Below are 17214 nucleotides of genomic sequence, written 5' to 3'. Positions count from 1 at the left end.
GGGCCCTCATACCACCCTCATGGAGTCTGTTTCTGACCGTTTGAGCAGACACATGCACATTTGTGGCCTGCTGGAGGTCATTTTGCAGGTCTCTGGCAGTGCTCCTCCTGCTCCTCCTTGCACAAAGGCGGAGGTAGCGGTCCTGTTGCTGGGTTGTTGCCCTCCTACGGCCTCCTCCACGTCTCCTGATGTACTGGCCTGTCTCCTGGTAGCGCCTCCAATCTCTGGACACTACGCTGACAGACACAGCAAACCTTCTTGCCACAGCTCGCATTGATGTGCCATCCTGGATGAGCTGCACTACCTGAGCCACTTGTGTGGGTTGTAGACTCCGTCTCATGCTACTACTAGAGTGAAAGCACCGCCAGCATTCAAAAGTGACCAAAACATCAGCCAGGAAGCATAGGAACTGAGAAGTGGTCTGTGGTCACCACCTGCAGAACCACTCCTTTATTGGAGGTGTCTTGCTAATTGCCTATAATTTCCACCTGTTGTCTATTCCATTTGCACAACCGCATGTGAAATTTATTGTCAATCAGTGTTGCTTCCAAAGTGGACAGTTTGATTTCACAGAAGTGTGATTGACTTGGAGTTACATTGTGTTGTTTAAGTGTTCCCTTTATTTTTTTGAGCAGTGTATAATGATATTAAACTGTATGGACAGTGTCCTGCTCTCCTAACACTATAATGATATTAAACTATATGGACAGTGTCCTGTTCTCCTAACACTGTAATGATATTAAACTATATGGACAGTGTCCTGCTCTCCTAACACTGTAATGATATTAAACTATATGGACAGTGTCCTGCTCTCCTAACACTGTAACGATATTAAATTATATGGACAGGGCCCTGCTCTCCTAACATTGCAATGATATGTGTCCAGGTGCTTTTTGGCAAACTTGAGTCAACGTTTTGGATGACTTGGGTATTATGCCATTATGACCAATACACAAATTAACTAAACGAAACACACCAACTAAATTCAAAAGGTTAGAATAAAGAAATGTACATTCTATTGTTCATCTAAAAATAATTAACATTTTGAAATACAAATATCAAAATAATAAAATTAACATGTTGATGGTTTACACTTATAGAAAATCAATCAAAACTCATAATAAAAATATATAACATATATTCAAATTTCAGATGTGATCATGCCTTGAGAAGATTTTGAGGAAACTTTCATACATTTGAGGAAACTTTCATACATACAATTAGATTTCATGTGGAATAAACCAAAACAAAAAATATAAGTCAGAACACAGGCTCTCCATTCTCTCATGTGATTTCAGGTCCTCTGACCGGGAAAATGTCTTTCCACACCGAGAACATTGGAAAGGCTTCTATCCTGTGTGTGTTCCTTCATGCCTTTTCAGGTTCCTTAACTTGGTAAAACTCTTTCCACATTGGGAGCATTGGAAAGGTTTCTCACCTGTGTGCGTTCTCATGCTTTGTCAGTGTCCCTAACCAGGTAAAACTTTTTCCACACAGAGCATTGGAAAGGCTTATCTCCTGTGTGTGTCCGCTCATGTGATTTCAGATCCCCTAGCAGGGTAAATCTCCTTCCACAGTCAGAGCAACGGTAGGGCTTCTCCCCAGTGTGTTCTTTCATGCAATTTTAGATGTCCTGAGTATCTAAAACCCTTTCCACACTGAGAGCACTGGAAAGGCTTCTCTCCTGTGTGTATTCTCTCATGCACTTTCAGATGCGATGACTGGATAAATCTCTTTCCACATTGAGAGCATTGGAAAGGCCTCTCTAAAGAGTGTTTGTGTGTTCTCTCATGTCACTTCAGCTCCCCTGATGAAAAACATTTATTTTCACACTGGGAGCATTGATATGGCTTCTCTCATGTGTGTCTTCTTTCATGCACATTTAGATGCCCTGACTGTACAAACCCCTTTCCACACTGGAAACAGTGGTAAGGCTTCTCCCGTGTGTGTTTTCTTATGTTCTTTCAGGTGTCCTAACCTGAAAGAACACACACAAGCTCTTTCCACACTAGGAGCAGTGGTGTGGTCTTGCTGGTTTGGACGTCTCTGGGTCTGGTTCCCCTGAAGGACTCTTCCAGCTGTCAGAGTGAGTGTCTGGTCTCTCTTCTGTCAAAGATAAACAGAGTATTTGGTTAAACAGAGAGACCTGAATGAAACTTCCACATGATAAAACTGTCTTCCTATGAGGTTTAATCTAGACTAGATCCCTCAATAAAAGAGGTGAGCGCGTCATCACAGAGTGGCTGTAGTGCTTTGAGGCTAATATAAGCACTATTAATCTTAGTGTTGTTATGCATATATTATACCTAATGGATAAATAGACGAGTCAGTATAGGATACATGTATTAGACCTAATGGATAAATAGACTAGTCAGTATAGGATACATGTATTAGACCTAATGGATAAATAGACTAGTCAGTATAGGATACATGTATTAGACCTAATGGATAAATAGACTAGTCAGTATAGGATACATGTATTAGACCTAATGGATAAATAGACTAGTCAGTATAGGATACATGTATTAGACCTAATGGATAAATAGACTAGTCAGTATAGGATACATGTATTAGACCTAATGGATAAATAGACTAGTCAGTATAGGATACATGTATTAGACCTAATGGATAAATAGACTAGTCAGTATAGGATGCATTATTGTTATTTGGTAGGCTCCTAGACCTAAAGGGGAAATCTGCAGTTCAAACAACAACTTGCCACTGTTTTGGTAATAATGCTGAGGGATGGGGGTTGGAGAAATGTTTCCCCTCTCAAATTCATAGATAGAACTTTGGATGCAAGGACTGACCATGCATGAGGTCAAAATTATAGTTTTAACCTTGTTTTGAGTTTTATAAGTCTTTGTTTACAATTACGCCTACATTGTTTAAAAACAATGTTGTAAAACAAGCTTATATATATATATTTAGTTTTTTTGATGGGGTACGATCAATGATGTATATAAACCCTGGATTTGCTGATGCTATGTATTGGCCATTGACAGGCTTTGAAGCCACTGGTCGGCCATATTGGCACTCCCCAGTAGCAGTCCTCCATAGGAATGAATGGATTTCTACAGTATTTCAATTAACTGTTTCAAAGACAGAATTACATGAATTTAAGTATTTTATTGTTGTAGTGGGGACAGTAACATTAGTAATATCTAAAAATGTAAACTTTAAGGAATTTTTTTTTATAGATTGTTTAATCTTTATGTTTAGCTCACATAATATAATTTAAAAGTATGCATTAATGTGTATCTAATATAATACATGTGGCAACAAACTAATGTAGACATAAATAAATGCATTTCTATGGTGGGGGAGAGCCAAGATGGAGGCACGGTGGCTTCAACAGAATGGTGGGGGAGAGCCAAGATGGAGGCACGGTGGCGTCAACACAATGGTGGGGGGTACTCCATCAAGATGGAGGCACAGTGGCTTCAACACAATGGTGGGGAGGTACCAAGATGGAGGCACGGTGGCTTCAACACAATGGTGGGGAGGTACCAAGATGGAGGCACGGTGGCTTCAACACAATGGTGGGGGAGTACCAAGATGGAGGCACGGTGGCTTCAACACAATGGTGGGGGAGTACCAAGATGGAGGCACGGTGGCTTCAACACAATGGTGGGGGAGTACCAAGATGGAGGCACGGTGGCTTCCACACAGCGCCTCCTATCAGTCATCTAGTGTATATATAAATCATTGGGTATGACAGTTGAACTAAGCTCATTGGGCATCTATAAAGTTAGGCTATATTCTCCAAGATGTAATGGCTATGCCTCTATATCACAAATGTATAAGTTAAAAAAAATGCATGGACCCGAGTGGCACAGCATCTCAGTGCTAGAGGTGTCACTACAGACCCTGGTTCAATTCCAGGCTGTATCACAACCAGGCGTGATTGGGAGTCCCATCGAGCGGCGCACAATTGGCCCAGCGTCTTCCGGGGTAGGGTTTGGCCGGGGTAGGCCGTCATTGTAAATAAGAATGTTTTATTTTTTTCATTTTATTTAACTAGGCAAGTCAGTTAAGAACAAATTTGTATTTACAATGACGGCCTATCAAAAGGTAAAAGACCTCCTGCGGGGACGGGGGCCTGGGATTAAAAATAAAAATGTAATAAAATATAAATATAGGACCAAACACACATCACGACAGGAGAGACAACACTACATAAAGAGAGACCTAAGACAAGGCAGCAACACATGACAACAACAGCATGGTAGCAACACAACATGACAACAACATGGTAGCAGTAGAAAACATGGTACACACATTATTGGGCACAGACAACAGCACAAAGGCAAGAGACAACAATACATCACGCGAAGCAGCCACAACTGTCAGTAATAGTGTCCATGATTGAGTCTTTGAATGAAGAGATGGAGATCAAACTGTCCAGTTTGAATAAAAAACTGCTCTACGTCACATCCTCAAATGGCACCAATTTGTTCCTCTCTGTCGCTCTTTCAATTGTTACATAATGAAATCGATTATTAGAAACAATAGAGGGTTGGTTGATTTTCCAGCTAAGCATACATTTTTGCAAGATGATTGACGAAAAGAATATAGTCCAACCCATCGGGTATCTCACTGCACCTTCATATGACATGTAGTGAAAGATGCAGACAGACGGATTAAAACACATTTACATTGCAATACTTCTCACAGTCAACTTTCTAACTCCGCCCATAACTTTATGACTTCATAGCATTCCCAGAAGGCACAGATTATTAAATCATTAGTTAGTTTTACACACAAGCCCCGTCGGTGTGTCTATATATGGAAAAATAAATGTTATACCATTTTGACCAATCGATTTGTCAAAATAAATGTACTTTTTTTAGTCGGGGACAGCCCTAGTAGAAATGCAGGAAATTAACTTAAGGTGCCCTAAAAAATTCTGAGGGAGGACCCCTAGACCCTCTGACCAGGTTATGCCCCCCCCCCCTTCCAAAACCAAAGTTCCACCCATTTGGCACATCTCCTGATCCTGTTACATTCTGATAGGTAACCATACATGCATCATGGTGCAGAAATAAAGGGTCAATAAAAATTCCCTTCAGTACATAACAACATAAGTATAGAACTTCAGTAAAATTAAAAACCACACATTGGCTCAACAACTGCAGAGAATTTGTGCCCCAGTTTTTAAGATAATACTCACTGCTGTTAATCAGAGCTTCAGTCTCCTCCTCTTCCTCTCCTTCGTCCTCCCCCTCTTTCACGCCCCAAAACGTCTTCCTCCTTCACCTTTATTGAGATAGCAGCCTCCTCTTTCATTCTGAAAGCTTCTTCCTCTTCCACTGTGACAGCCTCTATCCCCTCTTCCACTACAGAAGGTTCTTTCTCTTCTTTCACAGTAGTACCCTCCTCCTCTTCTTCTTTCAGTGTGATATCCTCCTCTTCTTCCTCTCCTTTTACTGTAATATCCTCCTCTTCTTCCTCTCCTTTTACTGTAATATCCTCTTCTTCTTTCACGACAATGTTCAGCCCCAGAGCTTCTCTCTCTCCTTTCACTGTAATATCCTCTTCTTCTTCCTCTCCTTTCACTGTAACACCCTCCTCTTCTTTCACGACAATGTTCAGCGCCAGAGGTTCTTTCTCCGTCCAACAGACATCCTCTTCTTTAGCAGGGGATGAGTAGTTTAATAAGCTCATAGTCAGGTATGTTAGCTAGCTAGCTAGTTAGCATTAGCGAATAGCCTTGTGCTTGGCTCAGTATCAATCTTAACAAGTTTGCAAATTTAACAAGCAAATTTGATTAAAGTTTACAGTTGATATACGTAAACAGAATTGTGTTTGAAACATGTAAATATTAATACAAAATGGTGTAAAGCGCGTCAAATGCTTCGGTTTTAAGTTAGCTAGCAAGCTAAAAACCTGGCTGAAAGAGTAGCCGTGTTTGTTGTTGATGCTGACGAAACGTCCCGTCCGGTTCACAAGATTATACATCATGCAAGAAGCGTCACCTGAAAAACCCACAGTCGCCACCTGCTGACTGGAGTGGGTAACGCAGTTTAGAAAAATATTTACTGTATTGTTTACATAGGCAAAAGAATGTCATATTTCAAACCAAGGATATGTTTTCTCTTACGTCTTGCAAATAATACCTTCATATACACAGACGTAGAGCCCTCATGAAAAAATCCCATTGGATTCCCATAGGAAAGATAGATAGGATTTTAAAAATATATTTTTTAACAGGGTTACAGGAAGTTTTCATATTTTATTGTACCTATGGGCTGCCACTAGAAAGAAGAAGAAATGTATACAAGACCAGTATGCATACCAGAACAGTATGGGCTCTCGAGTGGCACTACATCTCAGTGCTAGAGGCGTCACTACAGACACCCCTGGTTTGAATCCAGGCTGTATCGCAAACTCTTGCATGTCATCTCTAGCTGTCAACTTTGCTGACAGCTAGCTAGCTACTAGCAATATGCAAGCTCTAAACATTCCAAGATGGCGAAGAAGTCGGACGTGTGTTTGTCTTGTCCCGTGTAAATAATCATTTTTACTATTTTTTACTATATATTTCATATACATTTTAATCTACTTTCCATCTACGGACTGAATATACTTTCCTGCAACCCGCCTCACCCAATGTGGTACGGATCTGCTATTTTTATACTTTAGAACCGGAACCCCCATCAGAAGCTAGCAAGCCAGCTAACTAACTACTAGCTAATAGTCAGTTAGCCACTGCTAGTGGTCTTCACCGTTAACTCGGACACCAGCCAGCTTCAGCTCGGTCAATACCTGCCAGTCTGCACAGCTTGATATCAACACAGAGCATATCAGACTGCTTTTTCTCTACCACATCACCGGATTCCTACCGCAAGCTCCGGACCATTACACCGGATCATCGCAGCTAGCTAGCTGCAACCGAGTGGCTACTGCTGGCTAACGCCTTGAAGCAAGCACCAGTTATCCTTGAGCTAGCCTAGAGCTAGGCCCATCTCCCGACTAGCCGAAGAGGTCTACCAGCTAATTCTTGGGCTACAATACCTCTTTTGCCAATTGGCCTGGACCCTTTATTGCCGACATGGAGCCCGTCGATCCATCATGACTGGTCTGCCGACGTAATCGTCCGAGGTGGTTTCAACAGGCTTTTCCGTTGCGATGTCGCTGAAGATCCATCTGCTAGCCCCGGCCCGCTAGCTTTCTGAATTGCAGTGTCTCCAGCTCGCCTAGCGTAGTAGCGTCTACCGAATTTCTCCCTGACTCACCTATCGCTGCTCATTGGACCTTATGATCACTCGGCTACATATATGCCTCTCTCTAATGTCATTCTGCCTTGTCTACTGCTGTTTAGGTTAGTTATTATTGTTTTATTTCACTGTAGAGCCCCCAGCCCCACCCAACATGCCTTAGATAGCCCTTTTGTCCCACCCCCACACATGCAGAGACCTCACCATGCTTAACTGGTGCCTCCAGAGACAAAACCGCTCTCATCGTCACTCAATGCCTAGGTTTACCTCCACTGTACTCACATCCTACCATACCCTTGTCTGTACATTATGCCCTGAATCTATTCTACCACGCCCAGAAATCTGCTCCTTTTATTTTCTGTTCCCAATGCACTAGACGACCAGTTCTTATAGCCTTTAGGTATATCCTTATCCTACCCCTCCTCTGGTGATGTAGAGGTTAACCCAGGCCCTGTTTAGCACACTTACAATTCTGAAATTTCCATCCCCAACTACAACATTTTCCAACAAGATAGAACTGCCAAAGGGGGCGGAGTTGCAATCTACTGCAGAGATAGCCTGCAGAGTTCTGCCATACTATCCAGGTCTGTGCCCAAACAATTCGAGCTTCTACTTTTAAAAATCCACCTTTCCAGAAATAAGTCTCTCACTGTTGCCGCTTGTTATAGACCCCCCTCAGCCCCCAGCTGTGCCCTGGACACCATGTGTGAATTGATTGCCCCCCATCTATCTTCAGAGTTCGTACTGTTAAGTGACCTAAACTGGGATATGCTTAACACCCCGGCCGTCCTACAATCTAAGCTAGATGCCATCAATCTCACACAAATCATCAAGGAACCTACCAGGTACAACCCTAAATCCATAACCATGGGCACCATCATAGATATCATCCTGACCAACTTGCCCTCTAAATACACCTCTGCTGTCTTCAACCAGGATCTCAGCGATCACTGCCTCATTGCCTGCGTCCACCCTGCGACCATCACCTCATCACTGTCAAACGCTCCCTAAAAAACTTCAGCGAGCAGGCCTTTCTAATCGACCTGGCCCGGGTATCCTGGTAGGATACTGACCTCATCCTGTCAGTAGAGGATGCCTGGTTGCTCTTTAAAAGTGCTTTCCTCACCAATTTAAATAAGCATGCCCCATTAAAAAAATGTAGAACTAAGAACAGATATAGCCCTTGGTTCACCCCAGACTTGACTGCCCTTGACCAGCACAAAAACATCCTGTGGCGTATTGCATTAGCATCGAATAGCCCCCGCGATATGCAACTTTTTAGGGAAGCCAGGAACCAACATACACAGTCAGTTAGTTTTCCTAAGGTTAGCTTTTTCAAACAGAAATTTGCATCCTGTAGCACTAATTCCAAAAAGTTTTGGGACTCTGTAAAGTCCATGGAGAATAAAAGCACCTCCTCCCAGCTGCCCACTGCACTGAGGCTAGGAAACACTGTCACCACCGATAAATCTACGATAATCGATAATTGTAAGAAGCATTTTTCTACGGCTGGCCATGCTTTCCACCTGGCTACCCCTACCCCGGCCAACAGCTCTGCACCCCCTGCAGCAACTTGCACAAGCCCCCCCCCCATTTCTCCTTCACCCAAATCCAGATAGCTGATGTTCTGAAAGAGCTGCAAAATATGGATCCCTACAAATCAGCTGGGCTAGACAATCTGGGCCCTCTCTTTCTAAAATTATGCGCTGAAATTGTTGCAACCCCTATTACTAGCCTGTTCAACCTCTCTTTCGTATTGTCTGAGATCCTCAAAGATTGGAAATGGAAAGCTGCCGCGGGCATCCCCCTCTTCAAAGGGGAAGACACTCTAGACTCAAACTGTTATAAACCTATTCCCATCCTGCCCTGCCTTTCTAAAATCTTCGAAAGCCAAGTTAACAAACAGATCACCGACCATTTCGATTCCCACAGTACCTTCTCCACTATGAAATCTGGTTTCCCGAGTTGGTCATGGGTGCACCTCAGCCACAGTCAAGGTCCTAAACAATATCATAACCGCAATCGATAAAAGACAGTACTGTGCAGCCGTACCATCGACCTGGCCAAGGCTTTCGACTCTGTCAATCACCGCATTCTTATCGGCAGACTCAATAGCCTTGGTTTCTCAAATGACAGCCTCGCCTGGTTCACCAACTACATCTGAGACAGAGTTCAGTGTGTCAAATCGGAGGGCCTGTTGTCCAGACCTCTGGCCGTCTCTATGGGGGTGCCACAGGGTTCAATTCTCGGGCCGACTCTTTTCTCTCTATATTTCAATAATGTTGCTCTTGCTGCTGGTGATTCTCTGATCCACCGCCATACAACACTCCATCCGTGGCCTACAACATCTTTTAAATGCTAGTAAAACTAAATGCATCCTCTTCAACCGATTGCTGCCCGCACCCGCCCACCCGACTAGCATCACTACTCTGGACGGTTCTGACTTAGAATATGTGAACAACTACAAATACCTAGGTGTCTGGTTAAAATGTAAACTCTCCTTCCAGACTCACATTAAGCATCTCCAATCCAAAATTAAATCTAGAATCGGCTTCCTACTTCGCAACAAAGCTTCATTCACTCATGCTGCCAAACATACCCTCGTAAAACTGACTATCCTACCGATCCTTGACATCGGTGATGTCATTTACAAAATAGCCTCCAACACTCTACTCAGACTACATCCAATTTGCTATCACAGTTTTGTCACCAAAGCCCCATATACTACCCACCACTGCGACCTGTATGCTCTCGTTGGCTGGCCCTCTTTACATATTCGTCGCCAAACCCACTGGCTCCAGGTCATCTATAAGTCTTTGCTAGGTAAAGCCCTGCCTTATCTCCGCTCACTGATCACCATAGCAACACCCACCCTTAGCGCGCGCTACAGCAGGTATATTTCACTGGTCATCCCCAAAGCCAACGCCTACTTTGGCCGCCTTTCCTTCCAGTTCTCTGCTGCCAACGACTGGAACGAAGTGCAAAAATCACTGAAGCTGGAGACTTATACCTCCCTCTCTAACTTTAAGCATCAGCTGTCAGAGCAGCTTACCGATCACTGTATCTGTACACAGCCAATCTGTAAATAGCACACCCAACTACCTCATCCCCATATTATTTTTTTAATGTTGTTGCTCTTTTGCACCCCAGTATCTCTACTTGCACATCATCATCTGCACATCTATCACTCCAGTGTTGATGCTAAATTGTAATTATTTCACCTTTATGGCCTATTTATTGCCTTACCTCCCTAATCGTACTACATTTGCACACGCTGTACATATATTTTTCTATTGTGTTATTGACTGTATGTTTGTTTATCCCATGTGTGACCCTGTGTTGTTGTTTTTGTTACACTAATTTGCTTTATCTTGGCCAGGTCGCAGTTGTAAATGAGAACTTGTTCGCAACTGGCCTACCTGGTTAAATAAAGGTGAAATATATATTTATATTTTAAAGACTACAGTACAAATCCCTGCAAGCTCCTGCATGTAATTGCTAGCTTTCACCTTTGCTGACTGCTACCTAGCTACTAGTTGTCAGCAAGACTACAGTACAAATTTCTGCAAGCTCCTGCATGTAATCGCAAGCTGACACCTTTGCTGACAACTAGCTAGCTACTAGTTATCTTGATTCAAAACGAAAGATATTCATTTATTGTTCCATATTTTATTTAACAAATATTTGTCTTATTTATGCATTTGGTCTTGTGTCTTGTACAGAATACTATCCTAGTAGCAGTCAGATAATTACAATGTGGCATGAATACTAGGATATTTTTTTTTTACAAACACGCTAGCAGGCTAGCTAACTACCTACCTAGATTGTTATTAGCAACATACCCTTATTTTACCAGATTCTCTTCTCCTTCAGCCGTTGGAGTTTAAAACACAGTTATATAAACACAGTTTCATGTAGCCATGTCTAAACACAGCTATATCAACACCCTTCTAGTCAATATAACAGGTTCATGTAGCACATTTACCACAGCATTCAGTCTGAACCCCAGTACAGCCCAGTACAGCATTCAGTCTGAACCCCCAGTACAGCATTATACAACATTTACCACAGTATTCAGTCTGAACCCCAGTACAGCACTACACAACATTTACCACAGTATTCAGTCTGAACCCCAGTACAGCATTACACAACATTTACCACAGTATTCAGTCTGAACCCCAGTACAGCACTACACAACATTTACCACAGTATTCAGTCTGAACCCCAGTACAGCATTACACAACATTTGTCTCAGCGTGTGTCCGTTCCACGTAATTCCGTCTCCGTTGCAGCATTCAAACTGTGGCCATGGTGTGTCTGTCTGTGAATCACAACATTAAAGATGATGAGTGAATCACAGCATTTCCACAGAGCCAAACACAATACAACGTCAGCATTGAGGACAGAGATCTGTTGACAACATGGTGGTTTTTTACACTATGTGTCTACTCTGTGTGTGAATGGTGGAAGAATCTTATCCCAGCTGAGTGTGTGTGTGGTCAGTTAGGACATTAACCAGGATCCAATGGAGACTTGGGAGGTTTGCTCTCAAAGTACAGGAAGTTAACAAATCTGTGGCTTTAGATTGAATTCAAAGTTGACACAAATGATAAACGAAGCAATACAATGCAACAAACTACTACGCATATGAAAGACTGTACCACACAGGCCAGGACAATAGCCTGCACATGGAGAGGAACCTAAAGGTACACACAGTACCAACCAGGATGTGAGCAGAGTGGAGATGGAGTTGAGGAGAGTAATATGGCTGGTGTTGAGGAGAGTAATATGGCTGGAGTGTGGAGCGTAATATGGCTGGTGTTGAGGAGAGTAATATGGCTGGAGTTGAGGAGAGTAATATGGCTGGAGTGTGGAGAGTAATATGGCTGGTGTTGAGGAGAGTAATATGGCTGGTGTTGAGGAGAGTAATATGGCTGGAGTTGAGGAGAGTAATATGGCTGGTGTTGAGGAGAGTAATATGGCTGGAGTGTGGAGAGTAATATGGCTGGAGTGTGGAGAGTAATATGGCTGGAGTGTGGAGAGTAATATGGTTGGAGTTGAGGAACGTAATATGGCTGGAGTGAGGAGAGTAATATGGCTGGAGTGTGGAGAGTAATATGGCTGGAGTTGAGGAACGTAATATGGCTGGAGTGAGGAGAGTAATATGGTTGGAGTTGAGGAATGTAATATGGCTGGAGTGAGGAGAGTAATATGGCTGGAGTGTGGAGAGTAATATGGTTGGAGTTGAGGAACGTAATATGGCTGGTGTTGAGGAGAGTAATATGGCTGGAGTTGAGGAACGTAATATGGCTGGAGTGTGGAGAGTAATATGGCTGGAGTGTGGAGAGTAATATGGTTGGAGTTGAGGAACGTAATATGGCTGGAGTGAGGAGAGTAATATGGTTGGAGTTGAGGAGCGTAATATGGCTGGTGTTGAGGAGAGTAATATGGTTGGAGTTGAGGAACGTAATATGGCTGGAGTGAGGAGAGTAATATGGCTGGAGTGTGGAGAGTAATATGGCTGGAGTTGAGGAACGTAATATGGCTGGAGTGAGGAGAGTAATATGGCTGGAGTGTGGAGAGTAATATGGCTGGAGTGTGGAGCGTCATTTGGCTGGAGTGTGGAGAGTAATATGGCTGGAGTGTGGAGCGTCATTTGGCTGGAGTGAGGAGCGTCATTTGGCTGAGTCGAGGAGAGTAATTTGGCTGGAGTGTGGAGCGTAATTTGGCTGGAGTTGAGGAGAGTAATATGGCTGGAGTGTGGAGCGTCATTTACCCTAGTAATACTATGGCTACCCCAGTAGTTTACCCTAGTAATACTATGGCTACCCCAGTAGTTTACCCTAGTAATACTATGGCTACCCAGTAGTTTACCCTAGTAATAAAATGGCTACCTCAGTAGTTTACCCTAGTAAAACTATTTCTACCCAGTAGTTTATCCTAGTAGTTTACCCTAGTAATACTATGTCTACCCCAGTAGTTTACCCTAGTAATACTATTGCTACCCAGTAGTTTATCCTAGTAGTTTACCCAAGTAAAACTATGGCTACCCCAGTAGTTTACCTTAGAAATACGATGGCTACCCTAGTAGTTTACTGTAGTAGTTTACCCTAGAAATACTATGGCTACCCCAGTAGTTTACCCTATAAATACTATGGCTACCCTAGTAGTTTACTGTAGTAGTTTACCCTAGTAATCAAATGGCTACCTCAGTAGTTTACCCTAGTAATACTATGGCTACTCTAGTAGTTTACCCCAGTAGTTTACCCTAGTAATACTTTGGTTACCCTAGTAATACTATGGCTACCCTAGTAGTTTACCCCAGTAATAAAATGGCTACCCCAGTAATTTACCCTAGTAATACTAATGCTACCCCAGTAGTAATACAATTATATTGAGACTTACAAAGAGAAGCATGTGTTGATTGATTAGTGCAGATTTTTTTGTTTTTGAGAATTTAAAACAAACTACATTTAAGGGAATTTCTTAGTAAACCATGGTGCTCTGCACCATGGTTTAACTTCTGCGGGACACAGCCAGTGAAATATCAGGGCGGCAAATTCAAAACAACAAAATGTCATAATTCAACTTTCTCAAACATACAACTATTTTACACCATTTTAAAGATACACTTCTCCTTGATGTAACCACATTGTCCGATTTCAAAAAGGCTTTACAGTGAAAGCAAAACATTCGATTATGTTAGGAGACTACATAGACAAAAATAATCACACAGCCATTTTCCAAGCAAGGACATGTGTCACAAAAACCCAAAACACAGCAAAATGAAGCACTAACCTTTGACGATCTTCATCAGATGACACTCCTTGGACATTATGTTACACAATACATGTATGTTTTGTTCGATAACGTTCATATTTATATCCAAAAACAGCATTTTACATTGGCGCATGATGTTCAGAAAATGTATTCCCACCAAAACACCCGGTGAATGTGCACATCAATTAACAAAAATACTCATCATAAACGTTGACAAAATATATAACAATTATTGAAAGAATTATTGATAGACTACTCCTGGATGCAACCGCTGTGTCAGATTTTAAAATAGCTTTACAGAGAAAGCACATTTTTCAATATTCTGAGTACATAGCTCGCCATCACAGCAAGCTATACAGACACCCGCCAAGTTCGGGGTCACCTAAACTCAGAATTAGTATTATAAATATTCTCTTACCTTTGCTGATCTTCGTCACAATGCACTCCCAGGACTGCTACTTCCACAAGAAATGTTGTTTTTGTTCGAAATAATCCATATTTATGTCCAAATACCTCCGTTTTGTTCGTGCGTTCAGAGCACTATCCAAAGGCATAACGCGCGAGCGTGGTACCAGAGACGAAATGTCAAAATGTTCCATTACCGTACTTAGAAGCATGTCAAATGCTGTTTAAAATCAATCTTTATGGTATTTTTAACGTAAAATTGCGATAATATTCCAACGGGACAATAGCATAATCATTCAAGAAGAAAAAGAAGGAACGGCGCGCTCGCGGGATCACGCATATCCAATCCCTTTGTCTCCAGGCAGTCCACTCAGTGACTGAGCTCCTAATATCTGCCCAATGACAGGAGAATGCTTGAAGAACTTTCTGAAGGCTGTTTACAGCCAATGGAAGCCTTAGGAAGTGCAACGTGACCCCACAGAAACTGTAGTTTCGATAGAGAATCAAAAAAAGAACTACAATTCTCAGACTTTCCACTTCCTGGTTGGATTTTTCTCAGGTTTTTGCCTGCCATATGAGTTCTGTTATACTTACAGACACCATTCAAACAGTTTTAGAAACTTCAGTGTTTTCTATCCAAATCTACTAATAATATGCATGTTCTAGTTTCTGGGCCAGAGTAGTAACCAGTTTAATGTGGGTACGTTTTTCTGCCCCCTACACCTCAACAGGTTTTAACAGTGATCTCCATTCTATGAAAGCTGCTCTTCTCAGTCCAACTACAATCCTAAATAACTCTCTTAATTCAGGCACTGTGCCTTATTCCCTGAAGATTGCCTCCATTAAACCAACCTTGAAAACACCTGGACTGGTGTCCACCTTCAGGTCGCCAGCTGTACGGTGTTTCCTCCCCATTCCGGGGTAAGGGAGCAGTGTGTCAAGAAGCAGTGCGGCTTGGCAGGGTCATGTTTCATAAGACGCATGGCTCTCAACCTTCGCCTCTCCTGAGTCCGTACGGGAGTTACAGTGATGGGACAAGACTGTAACTACAAATTGGATATCACGAAATTGGGGACAAAAAGGGAGAATTTTTTTTTTTGTAAACACCAGGACCCCAACACCCTAAACAATTACAGACCAATTGTTCTGTCTTTTTTTACCAGGCAGGTAAATTAAGAACAAATTCTGACTGATGGCCTGGCTGTTCTTTGTAATATACAAAGCCACACTGTAAGATGTGAGCAGACTATTAAAGCCACTCTGTTAGATGTGACCAGACTAATAAATCCTCTTACATCTAGACGTTCCACTAGCGGAACACCTGCTCCAATATCCAATGATGGGCGTGGCGCGAAATACAAACTCCTCGAAAATCCGAAAACTTCAATTTTTCAAACATATGACTATTTTACAGCATTTTAAAGACAAGACTCTCCTTTATCTAACCACACTGTCCGATTTCAAAAAGGCTTTACAACGAAAGCAAAACATTAGATTGTCAGGAGAGTACCCAGCCAGAAATAATCAGACACCCATTTTTCAAGCTAGCATATAATGTCACAAAAAACAAAACCACAGCTAAATGCAGCACTAACCTTTGATGATCTTCATCAGATGACACTCCTAGGACATTATGTTATACAATACATGCATGTTTTGTTCAATCAAGTTCATATTTATATCAAAAAACAGCTTTTTACATTAGCATGTGACGTTCAGAACTAGCATTCCCACCGAACACTTCCGGTGAATTTACTAAATTACTCACGATAAACATTCATAAAAAACATAACAATTATTTAAAGAATTATAGATACAGAACTCCTTTATGCAATCGCGGTGTCCGATTTTAAAATAGCTTTTCGGTGAAAGCACATTTTGCAATATTCTGAGTAGATAGCTCGCCATCACGGGCTAGCTATTTTGACACCCACCAAGTTTGGTACTCACCAAACTCAGATTTACTATAACAAAAAATGGATTACCTTTGCTGTTCTTCATCAGAATGCACTCCCAGGACTTCTACTTCAACAACAAATGTTGGTTTGGTTCCAAATAATCCATAGTTATATCCAAATAGCGGCGTTTTGTTCGTGCGTTCAAGACACTATCCGAAGGGTAATGAAGGGTGACGCGCGGACGCGTATCGTGACAAAAAAAATCTAAATATTCCATTACCGTACTTCGAAGCATGTCAACCGCTGTTTAAAACCAATTTTTATGCAATTTATCTCGTAGAAAAGCGATAATATTCCGACCGGGAATCTGCCTGCCTGTAAACTGAGGGAAAAACCGAAAGCCGGGGGCGGGGCGGGTCGCGAGCGTAAGCATTTCCCCACTGAGAGACCACTTAGCTTTGCTCTCCTTTGTTTCAGCCAGGGCTTTGAATTACGTCATTCCTGTTTTTCCCGGGCTCTGAGAGCCCATTGGAGACGTGGGTATTGTCACGTAACAGCAGAGATCCTTTTTGGAAGAGATGTCAAAGAAAGCAAATAAATTGTCAGACAGGGTACTTCCTGAACAGAACCTTCTCAGGTTTTTGCCTGCCATAGGAGTTCTGTTATACTCACAGACACCATTCAAACAGTTTTAGAAACTTTGGAGTGTTTTCTCTCCAAAGCTAATAATTATATGCATATTCTAGTTTCTGGGCAGGACTAATAATCAGATTAAATCGGGTACGTTTTTTATCCAGCCGTGAAAATACTGCCCCCTAGCCATAAGAGGTTAAAGCCCCTCTGTCAGATATAAATCATCAGAGTGGGAAACCAACTGAAATGTGTATGGGGAGAAACACCGCTGGTAGTGG

At 42.2% G+C, this 17214-nt stretch overlaps 1 protein-coding gene and 1 long non-coding RNA gene across 2 annotated transcripts in view; one reads left to right on the top strand and one right to left on the bottom strand.

Moving 5' to 3' along the window:
* The window catches only part of LOC115178195 (zinc finger protein 658B-like), a 1063446-nt gene that overhangs the window by 391483 nt on the left and 654749 nt on the right, over positions 1 to 17214 (top strand). The gene's annotated exons all lie outside the window — the stretch shown is intronic.
* LOC115178250 (uncharacterized) lies at positions 603 to 5424 on the bottom strand. Its single transcript, XR_003872580.1, has 2 exons — positions 5174 to 5424; positions 603 to 2106 (listed from the first exon to the last, which is right to left on the bottom strand). It is a non-coding gene; the product is annotated as an uncharacterized LOC115178250 (long non-coding RNA).

This window comes from Salmo trutta, chromosome 38 (assembly GCF_901001165.1).
Source record: "Salmo trutta chromosome 38, fSalTru1.1, whole genome shotgun sequence".
Lineage (NCBI taxonomy): Eukaryota > Metazoa > Chordata > Actinopteri > Salmoniformes > Salmonidae > Salmo > Salmo trutta.
Note: the sequence above shows the minus strand (reverse complement) of the source record. Positions and strands in the feature narration are given on the sequence as shown.